This window comes from Falco cherrug, unplaced genomic scaffold (assembly GCF_023634085.1).
Source record: "Falco cherrug isolate bFalChe1 unplaced genomic scaffold, bFalChe1.pri scaffold_49, whole genome shotgun sequence".
NCBI classification, from domain to species: domain Eukaryota; kingdom Metazoa; phylum Chordata; class Aves; order Falconiformes; family Falconidae; genus Falco; species Falco cherrug.
The window spans coordinates 17,414-37,078 of record NW_026599488.1 but is presented as its reverse complement, the minus strand read 5'-3'; the positions used below and the strand labels follow the sequence as shown (position 1 = coordinate 37,078).

Genomic DNA, 19,665 nt, shown 5'->3' with positions numbered 1-19,665 from the left:
CGCCACGAGTTTTTTTCTGGGATCCTGGTGCTGGCTGTGGTGTGCTTTGAGGCAGTTGTGCCTTTTCTGGGTGAACAAAGGGATATGGCACAAGCAGGTCAGGCCTTTCTGTAGATACTGCCAGGGGCTTATAGTAATTAATGTTTGGCTTTTGGTATCCATGGTGGCAAAGGCATTTCTAAATAATACATACTGAAGAAGGGGAGCACTTTTCTTATAATCTGCTTTGGGGTTTTATATTTAAATTTTTGAAAAATTGGAAGAATTCCTGTTTCTTTAAACAGTAGGCCTCAGGTGATCAGGTTATAGTCTGACATTGAAAGCATATTTTATAGTACCTGATAGAAATGCAATTGCTCTGTATGCTGCCAAGGGAAACATATCCAAGCACTGATACGTACTCAGTGTTCCCTTTTCTTCCTAGATCTCCGTCTACCGGTGGATGTACCTCGGAAGCGGGGGTGCTTTCTGGAGGATGAAATAAGAGAGTGAGAAGTGGGTGACAAATGTGCAGCAGCTGCCAGCTGGATTCCCCTGTCAGACTCCAGCAGCCGTGGAGCTTTGCCCACAACAGCCACTTTGGATCATTTCAGCTGTGTTTAAAAAAAAAAAAACAAACCCCAACAAAACACCAAAGACCACACACAAAAAAGCCCCAAACAAAACAACAAAAAACCAGCAAAAAAACCAGCCCCACACCACTCTATTTTTTGCTTTCTTTATAACTTGGTAGGGTATTGTTCAGTAGGCCTCTTTCATTACATTTTCTACCTGTCAAGTTATAAAGCACCGAGTGGTCAGAGTAATTAATATGAAGTAATTCCTTAGCTGTTTGTATTCTTTAGATTTGGAAAGTCTGAACTTTACAGGAACCCTTAAACACTTTCTTGAGACATCCTTACTGGGAAGCAGATGGGTTTTAGTGCTCTGTTAGGAATCTGTTTCACTTATTTATTTATCTATTTAACGTTGTTGGGAGCTACAGTATGCTCGGCATAGGTGGTGGTTGGTGCTCTCGCTGTCTTTGCTTGCAGTCGTACCGTGGCCCTTTACTGGGGATCGTGTATGAAACAAAAGCATTGGAAAGTCGCAAGATTCTGGGTCTGAATGGGTCTGAGATTTCAGGAGAGCAGCTAAAGGAAAGATGAGCTAATTTTCTAAGTGATTAACCAGGAAACCTTCTTCCTTCCTGAACCAGCTCTCTGTTTCACCAGCAAGTGTATGTATGTCACAGCTGCTGATCTTTTACGTTCCTGGGGAATTCTTCTGGTTTAATAATTTCCTTTTGATGCTAATGGTATCTGTAATGATAAGTTATTTATTATTCTAGTACTCTGTTCTAATTATGTCTTGAAAATATTTTTTAAACTTTTAGAGGAAGATTGTACTTATGTTGATAGCAGATCTTAAGTTTTTAATAGCTATACATTTGTGTTCATGTTAAAATACTGTTTGAAGGATAAAGGGGGCACATCCTCTACTTGTGGTGTTCAGGAGATCCATGTGGAAGAGCACCTAAACCATCCATGTAATGGCTTCATGCGTGTTCATACGAGCCAGCCCTGAGCAAAACGCACGAGAAGGGAGCAGAGAAGCTGTCAGGACCGCCTCGGCTTGTGTAGCTCCCAGCTGTGGCCGGGATGTGCTAAGGGAGCACCGGGCAGTAAGATGAACTGAGGCGAAACCTTTCCTTACAGCTTCTGTAATAAGATCTTTCTTAACCAGTAGTAACTTCTGTAATAAGATGGTTTGTAACAAGATACTACTTTTTTAAAAATAACTTTTGTAATAAGATGTTTTGTAATAAGGTATTTTAAATAAGTAGCACCTTCTGTAATAAAGATGTTTTTACCGATAGTCTTGTTACCGGGAGCAGGGTGGGATGTGGTTTCCCGTGTGTGCCCTGTTGTACCCCTGCCCAGGCAGGGTCGGCCTCAGGTGATCAGGTTCTAGTCTGCCGTTGGAAGCGTCTTTTGTAGTGCCCGACAGAAATGCGGTTGCTCTGTACGCTGCCGAGGGAAACATACCCGAGCCCTGCTGTGTACTCAGCGTTCCCTTTTCTTCCTAGATCTCCGTCTGCTGGTGGACGCCCCTTGGAAGCGGGGGTGCTTTCTGGCGGTGACAGATGTGCAGCAGCTGCCAGCTGGCTTCCCTTGTCAGACGTGTAGCGATGTTGCAAGAAATGGAGCTTTGGCACGGCAACGGGTGTCGCATCGGTGTTCTCTCCGTGTTCTCGATGACCAGGGGTGAGTGTGTCACAGCTGGAAGAAACAGCTGCTTCCTGTTCCAGCGGTTCTCGCTGACACGTGTATCACCCAGCGGCCGCTGCCCGGCGGAGCAGTTCCCAGGCCGGCGGCCGCTCTTCCTTTGCACCCCGTCCCAGTTCCTGCGGGGCGGCTGCGGCAGCGAGGGGGGCCGCCCCGCGGGGGGGGGTGGTGCGCGGGGCTCGCGCTGCTGCGGACACTCCGCTCTGCTCGGCCGCGCTGCCTGCGGCGGTGGGTGCTGCCCTTGATGCTGCTGGGGGCTCTGGGCTCCGCTGGCACCTGCCTGCCTGCTGCCTGCGCGCCACCGCGGGGACTGCCTGCTGGCTTTTAACCCTTTGTTATTAGAAATACCGACTGGGGGGGGTGTGGGTTTAAAAACAGCGACCAGACATCACCAGACCCACGCAGTTTTCTTAAGCTGCAGGAAATAACTCTGGCCCAGGATTTACAGCCCAGTTTCCACCCGCCCCGGCCCTGGGCTTCCCGGGCTGCAAGCACACGTTGCTGGGCCAAGTTGAGCTTCTCATCCACCAACACCCCACAGTCCTTCTCCTCAGGGCTGCTCTCCATCCGTTCTCTGCCCAGCCTGGTGTTGCCCCAGCCCACATGCAGAACCTTGCACTTGGTGCTTCTTTCCTACTTTCCATTAGATCTAAAGATGTGGGTGACCTCCCTTCTACGGAACATGCAGCAAGAGCACTATGTCAAATCAAGGTTCTCTCTCTTTGAGTTTCAGATTTTTTTCACAGATTGGTACTTGCGTAATGGCTGCTTAGAAAAGAAATCTTTGCCCAGAGGAGCCTGCTGTGTGGCCCAGCCCTCAACGAGGTGTTCAGGCCTGGACATAACTTTTAATACCAAAGTGCAAACCAGTTCTGTTTTGATGGAGTTCTGAGAGTTCTGACACCGTTTAGGTAACAGCATGAAATGTTGGCATGTGGCTGAACTCTGTTGATTCCATAGCTGGTAAATATTCCCTGGTCAGCCTTCCAAAAGTAATCTGCCCAGGGGGATGCAGGAGGCTCGGCAGCAAGTAAAGCAGGGCTTTGCAGGGTGGGGGGTGGTTTCTCATTGAACGTGTCCTCAGGGAGACTGACATGTTTGAAGCAAACGGGAGGCTGGTGGAATAGGTGCACACAGCCAGTGTGCGTGTTGTAAATAGATGTTATGATTGCTAGCCTTAGACTCTGTGTTAGCAATTACTATATCCAAATATAAAAAAATTGGAAAATATCAGAGCTGCACAACAAAGGACAGCCCTGGGAAGCACAAAAGCCGGGAAACAAAACCAGTGCATTTACAGGTACCTTAACTCTGCATCTTCGTGTTATATGGTTTGCTGTTAGATGCTGGCAAAACAGAGTGTATTACTTCTGGAAGAACTAAATTCTGCAGCAGAGTAATAATGGGTGCTGCTTATCGTATGGAGCCTTTCCCTCTTTGTAGACAAGTCAGCTAAGAAGTTAACTGTATTTGTGATTGCTTTTGCTAAAAATGGTCTGGCGCTGGAGGCTGTCCCAGTGTGCCTCCCCAGCCGAGGGCAGAGCCGTGTCTTTTTGCTACTCTAACGTTGTTCCTTACTTGATAATACCGCTGTAAGGGTACCCAGTAATTCACAAGTGGAGCTGCGACCCTTTGCAGCCTGGGATCAGATGAGAAGATGCCAACAAGTGATGTTGCAAGGTGGGACGAGTGCTTGCCCCTGTGTCTCTCTCACTTTCATGCACTCTTCAGCCTTTGCCCTCAAGATCGAAGTCTTTTGGCCAGGAGGCTCGGTGAGGCCGTGGCTGCTTCTGGAGTGCCTTGTGCTGCATGAAAGGGGAAGAGATGAGAAGCCCTACGCTCAGTTCCTCCTCCTCCTTGCTCATAGTTCAGGAGAGAGCGCAGAACCCAGCTGGAGTGTGTGCATCCCTGTAGGGACTCTGTAACCGTAAGGCTGGTAGACTTCAGAGCTTTGGGAGAGCAACTCTGAATTCATTGGGTCACAGATCTATACAACTTGCCACCAAAGGTACCACGTGATCAGTTTTCTATACAAAGTGTAATTTAGCTGTTAGGCAAAGCAGAAGTTCAGGTCTCCATCTCTGGGTCCTCAGTGGAGATGTACAGCAGAGATGCAGGAGCCTCCAGGCACAACAGTGAATTGTGTAAAACAACGCCAAGGATGCAGTTAACTATTCAGCTGACTGCAGAGGCAGACGGGCACTGTATGCCAGCCGCTCCTCGTTATTACTCTGTCTGCACAGCCACCTTGAGAAGACCTTGGGACTATGTTAGCGAGAGAGCTCCTCACAGACGCTCAGCATCACCTTGCCTTGTTCATGCTGCAGCGGCTGTCGGGGCAGCAGTGGGAAACCAGCGGGCGTTGCTCCAGCACCATGGCTGAGCGCTCAGTCTCGGGCTCTTCAGATCACGCCAGAGTGAGCCAGGAGTTTAGTTGAGACTTGAGAAACGAAAGCACCTGTAGACGTGCCTCTCAGCTGGGAACCTTTAGGTGACAGCTGTGTAAACCCTCTCTCGGCTTTTTCTTGTTTCAAGCTAAGCTGTTTGGCTTTGCGTTGTGGATGAGCACTTTTACAGCCAGAAAATAACAGAGAGGTTACTTGATGCTTTCTGGATGATTGCTGTGGGCTAAATGGCATGTACTGATGGTATCAGATGCACTTTAGCCTTGTGCTCCAAACGAATCTGGGAGTAAAAACTCAACTGATAAACTACAAATGCACCGCATACTCTGGCTTTGGGTTCTTGAGTAAGTTCTTTACTTAAAAGTAAACTGAGGCTCTCTAAAGAATAATTTTGTCCACATATGTTAAAACACGATGGCACCTTCTGCCATTCCACTTTCAAGAAAGGAGCTTTTTCCTTCCCCCCCCCCCCCCCCCCCCTCCTCCTCCTCCTCCTCCTCCTCCCCCCCCTCCCCCTCCTCCTCCTCTGCGGTGTGCGGCGGGCGAGAGGCGCGGGCATCTCCTCTGCCGGGCAAGCTCAGCCGGCAGCCTCTGCACTGCGAGGCCCAGCCAACTCGGGCGAGTCGCCAGAGCCCCGGCGTGGCAAAGTCCCTTCAGTCCCTTCTGGCCACCCTGTCCGGACTGCGCAGCCGGGCTGAGGAGGGGGGCGGCTCCCCCATCTCTCCCTCCCTCCAGCTCCCGGGCAGGACGAGCAAGCCAGCACCAGTGGGAAGCGCGCGCACCATCATGTCAAAAAAAAAGAAAAATGGACTCCGAGTGCGGGGTGTTCCAAGAAAAGTGGACTTCTGATTATTTTTTCAGGGAGTACAAAGAGCGAGCTGTTTGTCTGATATGCCAGAATTCAGTGTCTCGTTCAAGGAATACAATTTGCGTCAACACTACGAAACTCAACATAAAGATAAATATGATTCTTTGGTCGGACAAGTGAGAAAAGTTAAAATATTAAGACTGAAACGTGGGTTGACAACTCAGCAAAATACTTTTGTGAAGCAAAAGCAGCTCAATATATCATCACTTTGAGCAAGCGATCAAGTTGCCAAGCTTATAGCATGCGCTGGCAGAGCATTCATAGAGGGAGAATTTGTTACGTGTTTTGGTAAAGCATTTAGAAGAAGAATTAAATTATTTAAACTAACCCTGGTACTGAATTGGAAATTATAATTGAAAACCATACCTGCATTGTGGCAAAATACGTAGATACACTATTCATGGTGGGTGGGTGGGGTTTTTTTGTTTCGAATGATCTACGCAAGTGAGTAAAGTGCTTCATATGTGAAACTGTATTAGGAGTCATCTGAAAATACTGAGGAAAAATAAAATATTGTGGAGGCAATATTGAGGCAAAACCCATCACTCGGATGCCTGGAAAAGGCAAGAGCACGCCTGCAGTCCTGGCAGTGAGGCTGTAAAGAGGCTGTGTAAGGGCACTGGTGATGACTGATAGGTTGTCCTCTCTAGATGCAGACTTGTGTGGTTTGCAGCAAAACAAAACAGCACGTCAGCACAGGATATGGATGCATTTCCACAAGTCATGACAAAACGAGCTGGTTTGCCTTTACAATTCATTTATCAAAGCCGCGGGGGTCCCGGTCCCGGTCCGAGCCCCGTGGTTCCCGGTCCCGGCCTGGTCCGAGCCGCAAGGGTCACCATCCCGGGGTTCCCGGTCCCAGTCTAGGTCTCGAGCCCTAGTCCGGTGAGTCCCGGTCCGAGCCCGGGGGTCCTTGTCCCGCTCCCGGTCCCGAGCCACAGGGGTCCCGGTCCTGGGGGTCGCGGTCCTGGTCCGAGCCGCGGGGGTCCCGGTCCCGGTCGTCCAAATCCCGAGCCATGGGTGTCCCAGTCCCAGTTCCAGTCCCGAGCTGCGGGGGTCCCGGTCCTGGTCCCGACCTCAGAGCCTCGTCCCTGTCCCGGTCCCCAGCCGCGGGGGTCCCAGTCCCTGTCCCAAGCCGCGGGGGTCCTGGTCCCGGTCATCCTGGTCCCGGCGGTCCTGGTTTCAGGCCCGGCCTGAGCTACGGGGGCGCCTGTCCTGGCTGTCCCGGTCCCTGTCCCGGTCCGAGCCGCGGGGGTCCCGGGCCCAGACATCTCGGTCCAGGTCCCGAGCCGCGGGGGCGCCAGACCCGGCTGTCCCGGTCCCCGTCCCGATCCGAGCCGCAGGGGTCCCGGTGGTCCTGGTTTCGGAACCAGCCTGAGCCGCGGGGGTGCCGGTCCCGGACCCGGTCCCGAGCCGCATGGGTCACGGTTCCGGGGGTCCCGGTCCAGGTCACAAGCCGCAGGGGTCCCGGCCACGGGGGTTTCGGTCCCGGTTCGAGCCGTCAGCCGCAGGGGTCACGGTCCCAGGGCTCCAGGTCTTGGTCTCGCTGCGAGACGCAGAGGGTCCTGAGCCGCAGGGGGTCCCAGTCCTGGTCCCTGATCCAAGCCGCGGGGGTCCCGGTTCCGGCCGTCCCAGTCCTGGTCCCCGTTCGAGCCGCGGGGGTCCCAGTCTCGGTCCCTGATCCAAGCCGCGGGGGTCCTGGCCCAGGGATCCCGGTCCCGGTCCCGAGCTGCGGGGGTCCCGGCCCCGGAGGTCACAGACCTGGTCCCGGTCCGAGCTGCGGGGGTCCCGGTCCCGAGGGTCCCGGTGGGTCTCTAGCCGCGGGGGTCAAGGTCCCGGGGGTGCCGGTCCCGGTCTCGAACCGCTAGGGTCCGTGTCCCCGGGGTCCCGGTCCCGAGCCACGGGGGTCCGGGACCCGGTTCGCTCCCGAGCCGCGGGGGTCATGGGTCCCAGTGGTCCAAGTCCCAGTCCTGAGCTGCGAGAATCCCGGTCCCAGTCCCGGTCTCGGTCCGAGCCGGGGGTCCCAGTCCCGCGGGTGCGGGTCCCGCTCCCGAGCCGCGGGGGTCCCGGTCCCCGGGGTCCCGGTTCGGTCCCGAGCCGCCGGGGTCCCGGTCCCGAGCCGCGGGGGTCACGGGTCCCAGTGGTCCAGGTCCCAGTCCTGAGCTGCGAGAATCCCGGTCCAGGTCCTGGTCCCGGTCCCGGTCCGAGCCGCGGGGGTCCTGGTCCCAGGGGTCTAGGTCCCGGGCGGGTGCAGTACCCACGTTTGGTCAGGAGGTGGCAGCAGGTCCCCACCAGCCCTGTGCTGAGCACCGGCCGGGCGAGCACTGGGCCGGGTCTCAGCCCAGTTTACACCACCGGGCCCCGGGAGTGCTCGCTGCGGCTGCGGGGTTCCCTGCGCTCTGCCCTTTGCCCACTCGCAGCCCGGCATTCACACTCATTGCCTCCGTATGCGAAAGCATCTACGTGCCTCAAGCATTTCAGTCCTTTGCGTATGATGCGCTCTGTTTCGCTGTGGGGAACGGGTGCATTTGCTCTGTTTGCATTTGGAAGCAGCTGTTAGTAACAGCACCTTTAAATTATTTTTTTACAAAAGAGAAGAGACTTTGCAAGACTGCACTTTCTGAGTAGGGAAAAACGAGCGGTGTAAATGTGTGGCTTAGGAGAAGCCCCCACTAGGTTTCCCCTTGCACCACTAAGCCATCACGAGCTCTTGTGTTCAGAGCCGCTCCCTGCGACGGGAAAGTGAGCCGTTACCGGAGTGAAGGGGTGCAGAGCACGCGGCAGGGCTGAAAGGTGGGACAAGGGAGCGGGGTCTTTCCTTCACCTGCCTCCCTCCCTCCCCCCCACCCGCCGCCCGCCCCCCGCCCCCCGGCAGCGGGTACCCTCCGGCGAGGATTTGCTTTCCGCCGTGCCAGCCGCTCGCAGGGGCAGCTCGGTTGCTCTCGGCAGGGCGTCTGTAAGCAAGTGCAGCGCCTTGCAGGGCGGGGTCAGCGGCGGGCCGGGGGGCTGTGACACCGAGCGGCAGCTGCTCTCGGCCAGCAGCTTCGCCTCGGGACCGAGCCCCCCCAGGCAGCCGCTGTGGGCACAGCCCGCACCCCGCGGGCGGCCCCCGCAGAGCCCCGGGGCCGGCAGGCTGAGGGGAGCCCGCGGCGGCACCGAGCCCCGGCCCGGCGCGGAACGGCAGCCCAGCCCCCGCCCGCCGCGGCTCTGAACGGGCGGCTGGTGCTTCTTCTCGTGGTGGTGCTTCTCACTTTGCCCTGGTAGCCATGTGGAGCGCACCACAAGAGCTGTGCTGCCCGCTTTCTGGGGCGAGATGCGGAACCGCGGCCTTTTGCACTTGTCCGCAGCCAAAATGCTGCGTAAGCCTGGTTTTGGCTAGCTAACGACTGTGAAGTTGTTCTCGAAGCAAGTGGTGGAGTCATAGTGTTACCGAAATCTCGGAATGAAGAACTTATCGACACCAATGTGATGTAGATAAGCAGACACTTCTTTATTGACGGCCGGGTGCGTGAGCGAGTCCTCTCACGATCAATGCACGCCAGGTCTCAAAATCAGACACCATATATAGAACTTATTCATACATATTAAGTATTCATACATAATCATAACATTTCCAGTAAATCATTAACATACTCTCCTCCTATATCCGATTCTGCGCAGTAGAGCTTAGAAAGGTCTAGAAATGGGTCTGGGGTACGATTTGGGTAGGTGGTATGTGAGTCGGTGGTTGCGATCTCCCCCTGCTGGAATTACCTGCCACTAAAGTTCACGGTTTCTTGGCAGGTAACCACAAGCTGTTCCAGTCGACTCTTCCCAATTTCCATTAATCTCATATTCTGACATTTCAATACACCTCTGCGTACAGAAGACTGGTCAGATACAAAGAAACCTTTCAAACCCTAAATTATTACCTAAGTTTCAACAATAATTCCAGCCCATTCTTCTGGCCTTGGTACAGGATGTACAGAGGGTCTCATAGCAGCTTTTACTGAGCAATTATAAGTTTCCTCAAAATATATTTTTATCCTTCTATATTTCTATTCTATAAAATAATTCTATAAAATCAAATAATCAATCAAATAAAGTCAATCAATCTTAACTTATTAACAAATCGATAACATTTCCCCCCTTTGAAAGTGTTGAAAATCATTATTTCAATACTTTCACATTATTTACATATCATTTGTTTCAACATATTTTGGTGGTGGCTATACCTTGGTGGACTGGTTGATACTTCTCTCATAATCATACGATTGATTGCAGTTCTATTGGTAAACTGCTTCTTCAAACATGCATATACCAACATGATCATCAAAAAGACAACCGGTAACAAAAACAAAGTTTTGATTATGGATTGTATCCAAGAGCTCAAGTGTTGCAGAATGGCTGTGTGATCACGGCCATGACTCCCTTAAAGATCTTTGTGAAACAAAGTTAGCGTAAGTTAGCTGAAGCAGGCCTTGCAGCTATGCTGAGGCATGCTGATAAGGAAGCTGAGAAAAACTGACCTTGTGCCTAATGTTGTAAATAACTTTGAGGAATTCGCGTAGACAAGAGAGAAAAAAAATATGTAGCTAGCTAACCGCAGAAACCGCAAGTAGGAGGACGTATGAAAATGTAACCCTTTAGAGCTTAGCCAATCAGCAGATGACTTGTAGGCATAATTAACTGGAACTGTATATAAGACATAATCGCGCCGTAATAAATCGAAGCTTGCTCTATCACTCATATTGAGTTTGCCTGCTTGACTTCCCTCGCCGTCAACACTCAAGTTCCATCCTAATTTGTTAAAAATTTTTCCAAGCCAATCTCTTCTGACATATCCTTTTGAATTGTTTCAGTTTCTTTTTCAGTTTTTCCTAATAGGTCTAGATCATGTTCCACATCCTGAGTGGCATTTGGAATGTGGATACAACGGTGCTCCAGTTCATCCTTGAGATATCCACATACTCCATGTTCTTTAAGTAGGAGCATATCTAGTGCCATTCTATTTTGTAAAGTCATTCTAGAGGTCGCCTGTAATTGTATGTTCAATTCCTTAAACCCCTTTTTAGTAATGTTTGCTAATTTTTCCACTTGACCAGTTAACTGATAGAGCCATGCTCTGTTTCTATATGATGCTATAGGATTTAAAAGTGATTCACGTGCCCAGCCAATTTTCACTCCTGTAGATGGTTCATTCCAAGTATCATCATTTGTCTCAGATCTCTTTGTTCGTTTCAGTTCTATATTCTCTAGGGATCCTCTAAATGGTGATTTCTTCCAAATCGGACACCATGTTGGCACGCCTAAAGTAATTTGTTTCACTTTACCCTCTAATGGTAGATGAGTGGTCCAGGTTCCATCTCTTCATGCCCGAACTAAATGTCCTGGACTTCAAATAGTAGTTTTACTACAACTAAACAAAGTTCCTTTTCTAACTATAAAAGTGCTGGTTAAATTGAGAGTGTTCTTAAGACCTCGACAAAAACAACCATATGTTAAAACAGTGGCCAACAGAGGAATTCTTTGGATTACTAAGTCTGCATTACTGCAATCATACACTTTTTCACATTTCCACCATGGCACTATTTTATTTTCCTTCTCTCCCGATGAAGTTGACCTATCATTGACCCAGGGTAATACTGAAAAAACTTTTCCATCCCAGGTAAAACACCAAGAAGTTCTTGCCATATACTGAAAATGGGAATATAAGGTCATAGACCATATAGAGTCCCATTGTGCTACTAATTGGGTACCTTGGCCCATTTTGTTACACTTCCATTTCATGATACTTCTGCTCACATTGGTTTTAAGTTGTTCATCATAAGAACACCATCCTAAGTGGAGATTTGGACCCCCAGGAAGAAGAACTCAAGCTATGGCACTAGGTCAGGATCCTGTTATAAAATCATAATTCAATAGTTTGGTTGTTTTTTTTTTTTACAATCTGTTTCTTTACCTGGCGACTTCCACTGTTTTCTAATAACCTTTACTTGTTCATACCATTGAGTTACTGGCCTTTGTTCACAGTAGGTGGTTTCATTTTTATGTTCCAGATTAGTCAGATTCATAGTTAAAATTCCCTATGGAATAGATTCACCTACTGCCCTCGGTATTGGCAAACAAGCAGTGATCTGCGTGACATTTTGTAAATTGGCAAATTCTTTAATCAATCCTACCATCAAATTTTCCTCAGCCATTTGTTTGGGAATGTCAATCACTTGTTCTGTTTCTATTTGTCTTTTGTTCCTGTCCACCAAGCCAGCCCATGATCCCACCAACACTACCGACCAAAATAAAATCCAATATAAAAATTAGACATGTTTCAGTGTCAATTTTAAAGTCTCTGGGTCACGATTGACAATCTTCCATGGAATAGGTGCTTTCTTCACTCGAGTATAATGGATCCAAGCATCTGATTCTGCTATCCTGATAGCTGTAAAAGTGGTTAACAGTATCTGGAAAGGTCCTCTCCAGCACTCCTGCAAAGGTTCGGAGGCCCAGGTCTTCACATAGACATAGTCTCCTGGTTGGAAATCATGCACTGAATTTTCCAGGGGTAAAGGTCTATTCCAAATTACTACACTCCAAATTGCAGCCAAAGTTCTCCTTAGAGAAAGCAAATAGTTATATACATCCTGCTTTCCTTTTACATGTACGTTTGGATTTGGTTCTGGAGACTCATATGGTTTTCCATATAATAATTCATAAGGACTGAGTGAGGTTCCACTCTTTGGCTGTACCCTGATACGTAATAATGCCAATGGAAGTGCCTGAGGCCACTTTATAGACTGGTTTCTTGACAAATTTTACTTATTTGTCGTTTCAAAGTTTGATTCATCCTCTCCACTTTTCCACTAAATTGCGTTCTCCAAGACGCATGCAAATCCCAATTAATACCCAATGCTTTGCTAACACTTTGGACTACTTCAGCAACAAAGTGTGGACCTCTGTCAGAAGAAATTCCAATAGGAACTCCAAATATCAGAATTATTTCTTGTAATAACCACTTCACAACCTCCTTTTGCTTGTGTGGTGCGACAGGGAAGGGCTTCTGGCCATCCTGTAAAAGTATCAACCCCTACCAGGATGTACTGGTACCCGTTCTGTCTATAGGTAACTCTGAAAAATCTACTTGCCAATCATCTCCAGGTTCTGTACCAGATTTCAGTCTACCCTTTTGAACCTTTTTCTTAATCACTGGATTATTTTTCAAACATACTTCACACTTTGAGTTACCATTTTAGCTATTCCCAACATCTTAACTGATATTACTTGCTTTCGTAAAGATGTTACTAAGGCTTCTGCTCCCCAGTGACATTCCTGATGTCTCGTTTGAATTCTCTCTCTCATCACAAGAGGTGGAATTACTAACTGTCCATTAGGAGTTACCCACCATCCCGCTAAGTTTTTCTTAGCATTTAATAACTGACCCAATTTGTCATCTTCCTCTGAATATCTCGGTTTTTCCCTAGGAAGGGTTACTGTTTTAGAAGGAATTATTGCCATTTGTGATGCTTGTTTCTTTGCTACCTTTTTTTTTTTTTTGCTGTTCTATCAGCTAAATTATTCCCAGCTATTATTTTTGTATTCCCAATCTGGTGTGCCTTACAGTGCATGATTGCTACTTGATCTGGCTTTTGAACTGCTTGCAATAATCATAAAATTTCTCTTTGATGCTTAATGTTTGATCCTTGAGAGGACAATAACCCCCTCTCTTTCCACAAAGCTCCATGGACATGCACTACCCCAAAGGCATATTTTGAATCAGTCCAAATATTTACTCTCTTTTCTTTGCTTAGTTCTAAGGCTCGAATTAAAGCGATGAGTTCCGCCTTTTGGGCTGATGTGGTACTCACCAATGCTCCTGCTTCTATAACTGTAGTCTCTGTTGTTACCGCATATCCAGCGTATCGGACTCCTTGTTCCATGAAGCTGCTTCCATCACTATACAGTTCCCAGTCTGGTTGCTCCAGTGGTACATCCTTCAGATCCTCAGGACTGGAATAAACATACTCGATGGCAGCCAAGCAATCATGTTCCAGTCGTCCTTCTTCCTGTATGGAACTTAAAAACACTGCAGGATTTACCAGGTTAGTTGTCTTTAGAATCACATCATCCTGTTCAGTCAGTACTACCTGGTACTTCATCATTCGGCTGGGAGACAGCCAGTGTCCCCCCTTCTGTTCTAGGACAGTTATCACCATGTGTGGGGCATAGACTGTTATTGTTCTTCCCAAAGTCAATTTCCGAGCTTCTTGTATGAGCATCACTGTTGCTGCCACTGCTCAAAGGCAGTTTGGCCACCCTCTACTCACTGTGTCCAGTTGTTTAGAGAAATATCCGACTGGTCGTTTCCAGCTTCCTATCCTCTGGGTTAACACGCCCAGTGCAAGGTGTTGCCTTTCATGAACAAACAGCTGGAAATCTTTGGTTAGATCCGGCAGTCCCAAAGCAGGTGCAGACATTAAGGCACGTTTTAACTCTACAAAAGCCTTTGCTGTTGTGGGCCCCATGCAAAGGGAGAGTTCTTTTGGGCCTCGTACAGCGGTTTAGCTATTAGCCCATAGTTCATGATCCAAAGGCGACACCACCCAGTCATTCCCAAAAATGCTCTGAGTTCATGAATATTTCTCGGCTCAGGTATACCACAAATAGCTTCTTTGCGATCTTTTCCTAATTGTCGTTGTCCTTTTGAAATCTCAAAGCCCAGATATATCACAGTCTGGCAGGCTGTCTGGGCTTTCTTCCTGGACACTTTGTATCCATTTAGTCCCAGGAAATTCAAGAGGTCGATAGTCACCTGTATACAGGTAAGTCTTTCTTCTGTAGCAATCAATATATCATCCACATATTGTAAAAGTAAATGCCCAGCTCTTGATTTATCCTGTTTCCACATTTCAAGTTCCTTGGCTAAGTGATTTCCAAAGATAGTTGGACTGTTTTTAAATCCTTGGGGTAATCTAGTCCATGTCAACTGCATCCTTCGCCCGGTTTGAGGATTTTCCCATTCAAAAGCAAACAGTTTTCTGCTTCCCTTTTCCAAAGGTATACAAAAGAAAGCAGCTTTTAAATCAAGCACTGTAAACCGTTGATAAGTGTCCCTTAATGCTGTTAACAGTGTATAAGGGTTTGCTACTACAGGATAAATGTCCTTAACTATTTGATTTACTGCTCTCAAGTCTTGTACCAGTCTATATTCACCCAAAGGTTTTCTGGCTGGTAAAACAGGAGTATTATACTGAGATTCACATTCTTCCAAAATTTTATACTCCAAAAATTTATCACTCAATTTCTTCAATTCCTGTCTCACTTCTGATTTGATTGGATATTGTTTAATTCTCACTGTTCCTGCGCCTTCCTTCAAATCTATTTTAACCGGTTCTGCTAGTTTCGATTTACCAGGAATATTTGTTTCCCATACAGTAGGGATCACTGCCAAATCCACCTCCAGTGGAATTTCTTGATCCTTTACCTTTTCTTGTATCATCAGGATTTCTCCCGGTTTTGACTCAGGTATTTTCAAGAAAAGTTCTCCTTCGTCAAAAACAATCTGTGCATTTAATTTGGATAACAAGTCTCTTCCTAAGAAGGGTATCAGACATTCTGGTACACACAAAAATTCATGTGTAATTATCTTATTTCCAAATTTCAAATCCAGGGGTTGCAGGAATGGCCTGTTTTTGTTCCAATTTTTCCTTTACAGGTATTTAATAAAAAAAATGTTGCTCCTGTATCCACTCCCAATCTCACAATTTGAACAACACTTTTTTCCACTTTCTTATTATCAGAAGTTATAGCCATTACCAAATTATCTCTAATAGTTAGCTTACATTCATCCTGCCAATCCTTTCTTTGTCTTAAGGAAAAAAAACCAAATCCACATTTGGCATTTTATTCCATTTCCCTTCTCTTTTACAATACAGCATTAACTGCAGAATAGTGTTATAATTCAGTGTCCCATTCGTGGGCCACTCTTCCTGATCATCCAATATACACAAAGGCCACCAATTATTACAATACTCAAATTATTACAGTACTCAATCATCTGGCTCTTTTGCAGATCATCATATAAATTTCCCCAATGTGCCAATAAACATCCCAACAAAAAATTTTTCGGGATTTTATCATTTACAGCAAGATTACCCATGCTTTTACTTTTAAACAACCGAGTTAATTTAGTTGCCATTGTGTAATCACTCACAATACAATACACAATTATTCAACTCTGTCACTCCGATCCGCGGATCCACACTCCACACTCGCTTTTGTTCTCAATTACACATCTCACCCTTACAACCACACTCACACTTTCCCACAGTTACTTTAAACAAACATATAACACAATATTATACCTCTTAATTTTCTTCTTAATACACAAACTCACAAAAACAACAAAAAAACCCCAAAACTTCTTCTAACTTCTTGTTAGAGGCACTACCTTAGAGAACACTATAGCATGTAGGTTCTCTTGTTTCCACTTTTGTCCAACCCTGCAATAGCTTTCGCTTATGTCTTACGGGCAGGCGCCTAGGCTTCCTCTTCCACAAGGATCCTTATAGTCCAACCCTGCGCAGCTCTCACCGCGTCTGACAGGCAGACTTACTCAGTGAGACTCAAACCCACTGGTGGGTCTCCAACCCACTCCTTACCATACGCTTATTATAGTGGGACTCCTACCCACTTACTACAATTACAAGAAGAAGTGTCTTACCAAAATCCAGGGAACGTCGCGAAGAGCCTTACGGATCGGGGATCGATGGGTATCCCCGAGAAATCCTCGGTGCCGGCTGGAACCGATCAGGTCCCCGACTCCTCCGGTCTCCTTCAGCGAGGTCCCATCTGGGTCGCCAAAACTGTTACCGAAATCTCGGAATGAAGAACTTATCGACACCAATGTGATGTAGATAAGCAGACACTTCTTTATTGACGGCTGGGTGCGTGAGCGAGTCCTCTCACGATCAATGCACGCCAGGTCTCAAAATCAGACACCATATATAGAACTTATTCATACATATTAAGTATTCATACATAATCATAACATTTCCAGTAAATCATTAACATACTCTCCTCCTATATCCGATTCTGCGCAGTAGAGCTTAGAAAGGTCTAGAAATGGGTCTGGGGTACGATTTGGGTAGGTGGTATGTGAGTCGGTGGTTGCGATCTCCCCCTGCTGGAATTACCTGCCACTAAAGTTCACGGTTTCTTGGCAGGTAACCACAAGCTGTTCCAGTCGACGACTCCCAATTTCCATTAATCTCATGTTCTGACATCTCAATACACTTTCTACATACAGAAGACTGGTCAGATACAAAGAAACCTTTCAAACCCTAAATTATTACCGAAGTTTCAACAATAATTCCAGCCCATTCTTCTGGCCTTGGTACAGGATGTACAGAGGGTCTCATAGCAGCTTTTACTGAGCAATTATAAGTTTCCTCAAAATATATTTTTATCCTTCTATATTTCTATTCTATAAAATAATTCTATAAAATCAAATAATCAATCAAATAAAGTCAATCAATCTTAATTTATTAACAAATCGATAACAATAGTATACTACTGTGTGTGGGTGAGTGTCCCGCAACCCAGGGGAAAAGTGTCTGAGCTGCAGCAACTAGCAAACTAGTTGTCCGATACAACAGTTGAAGGGAAAGCCTCGCGCTTCCCCTGTTCCAGCCTTGCAGTCCTGCTACTGCTTGTTGTGTTTGGTGAGCATAAGGACCGCTGAGCTGGCTGGAATTGACTGAAATAAGGACTGGTTGAGCTGACCGAATAGCGAGTCTCCCCTAGAAAAAGACCATTACTATAGTTATACAGCAAACACCCTAAAAATCATTCTTCTTGTTTAAGTTTTATAAGAAACATATATATATATATATATAAAGAAATATTTAAAGAACTGTATAGATCTGTGCTAGAAAACCTAGGACATCTACTTACAGGTAGTAGAGTAGAACTCCTCCTTAGTGATTCAAAACAATCCATCCAAGACACAAGCTGAGGAAACACTTCTGCTGTTTTTGAGTCGGTTACTGTACTCTGTCAGCAGCACATTGCTGGAGACAGAAGAGAAGAATTAATGTCTTCTGGAAGAATACAGTGTCCAACAGAAACGCAAACCCAGCATCACTAAATTTGCACCCCAATCTAGAACGTTAACTGTGTCCTCAGCAGCATCAAAACAGGTTTGCAAATGCACGAAATTTATAACTATTGCATGTATTCTTGTGATGACGTAATGAAAATAAAAAGGCATGCCCAGTGACTAATGTTCACTCAGATTGAATACTTATTTCCATTGAATTTTAAACTCATTGGATGAAAAACTTGCTCAGCAACTTTTTTTTTTTCTGGAAAAGAGCCGTTTAGCAAGTGTTGTGACCACTCCTTAAATGGTTTTCAGTTCATTGTTCCCCCTAAAGAGTTCTCCAGTTAAGCTCATTCTATTATGCAAGTGTGAAATATTTTTTTTCTTCCTAGCCTGAAGTTTTCTTTTAACCTAAAGGTAGATAGCTTAAATTGATATCACCTAGGCTCTTTTATCTTTATGCTACTCTTTTCCAATAGCCATGATGTTTTGTTCGCCTCTCAGATGGGAAAAGTGTGTGGTTGTAGAATGGTAGTGCATTTTTTTCTGTGGGGCAAAAAACCAAGGGCGTATTGGAACCCTGCTGTGACAGGTCTGAACGTTAAAGCTTGATCTAAAAATAAAAGAGTTAACAGAATAGTGATTTGAATTTAAAAAAAAAAAAGGGAAAGGCGGGAGGGTGGGGAGACACGGACACGACACACCAGAATACAGCAATATTATCCAGAAATCCTGCGTCTTTGCATCTCACGTACATTCTCATTGTTTCTTCGCTCCTTTCCTGTTTGCATAGGTGAAATGGATCAGCACTTCATCTGGCAAGCTGTTTTTCTTCCCGTCCTCCTGAAGGGGAGGCAACTCCCTGGTACTCTTGGACTTCTTTGTTTCAGCGACACCTTGATGGAGCAGACAGAGATAAGGAGCATTAGATGCGGGAGCTGGAGCAGTATCAGAAGACTGAAGCCTATAAATCTTTAGCAGGAAAGCACAGGACAGACTAAAGGCAAATCACACAGACAAGGTATTGAATGGGACAAAAATATGTGCCTGGAACAACACAAGATTCCCAGCTGGTTGTGCAGACTGACACTCGTTTACAGCCTTTGATGTAAAGGCTTGTTAAAACATGGATGCTCATCTCAGGGAGCTCATCTGTGGGTGTGAAATAGAACATTTTTCTTCCGGCAAATCCTAGTTTCATAAATACGACATACAGCAACCTACACCAGAAATAATAATTGTCATTATTTTGTCACGGCAGTGACCAAACCATTGTTAATTGTTCTCCATTGTTCTGGTATTGCTTGTTAAAGAAAATGTGTTTTGAATTCAGAAATTTAAAGTGCTAAAGCAGCTAAGTGGCAGAACCAGGCCTCGTCCCCAGTATAGCCCTAATCCAAGGCTGGTTTAACACCCAGTCCAGTTAATCACTGGGAGAACAGAGAAACAACAGATGATCACCTTGTGCACACAGGTGCTCGCAGAAATGCAGGTGTTTCAAGAAAAAAAAATCAGTATATGTGAATAGGAATTGCTGTTCAAAGACTAAGTGTGCTTGAAGGAGTGTGTGAGTTAAAGCAGGCAGAAAGAAGATCACGATCCGAGGAGGAGCTTGGAACCGAGGCAGAGACTGGAAGCAAATAGATGAATCAACAGGGACAGGGTCAGGTGATGGATTTGCAGAATGGACAAGACCAAAGGAAACTTCTAAAAACTTTGGACGTTGACTAATGATTTGATAAGTGTATATAAGCTGTGCTGTATCCCTTTGCTCTCTGCCACTCGCTGGGGCGGTGGCCCAGCTCTGAGGGGCGATTAAAGCAAACCTAGTGGTACCCACGTCTGTGTAAATTTCTCCTTTAACACTATATGTGAAGCATATGACGGAAGTGCTGGTAATCCACCGGTGTTGTGACTGTTGACTGATGTCCCGTGTTAGAATAAATACAAGTACAATGGCTAACAGGCCTCACATGCATGAAGAACACGAGAACGGTGGTGCTGGGTCAATGGGTCTGTGCTTTTCTCTAGTGCTCTCCTTGCTACCAC

General features: G+C 46.8%; 1 long non-coding RNA gene across 1 annotated transcript; it reads left to right on the top strand.

Moving 5' to 3' along the window:
• Window positions 1-742: 742 nt before the first annotated feature.
• LOC129735188 (uncharacterized) lies at window positions 743-4,487 on the top strand. The gene is made up of 3 exons (XR_008730604.1): window positions 743-1,219; window positions 2,069-2,246; window positions 3,001-4,487. It is a non-coding gene; the product is annotated as an uncharacterized LOC129735188 (long non-coding RNA).
• Window positions 4,488-19,665: the final 15,178 nt, after the last annotated feature.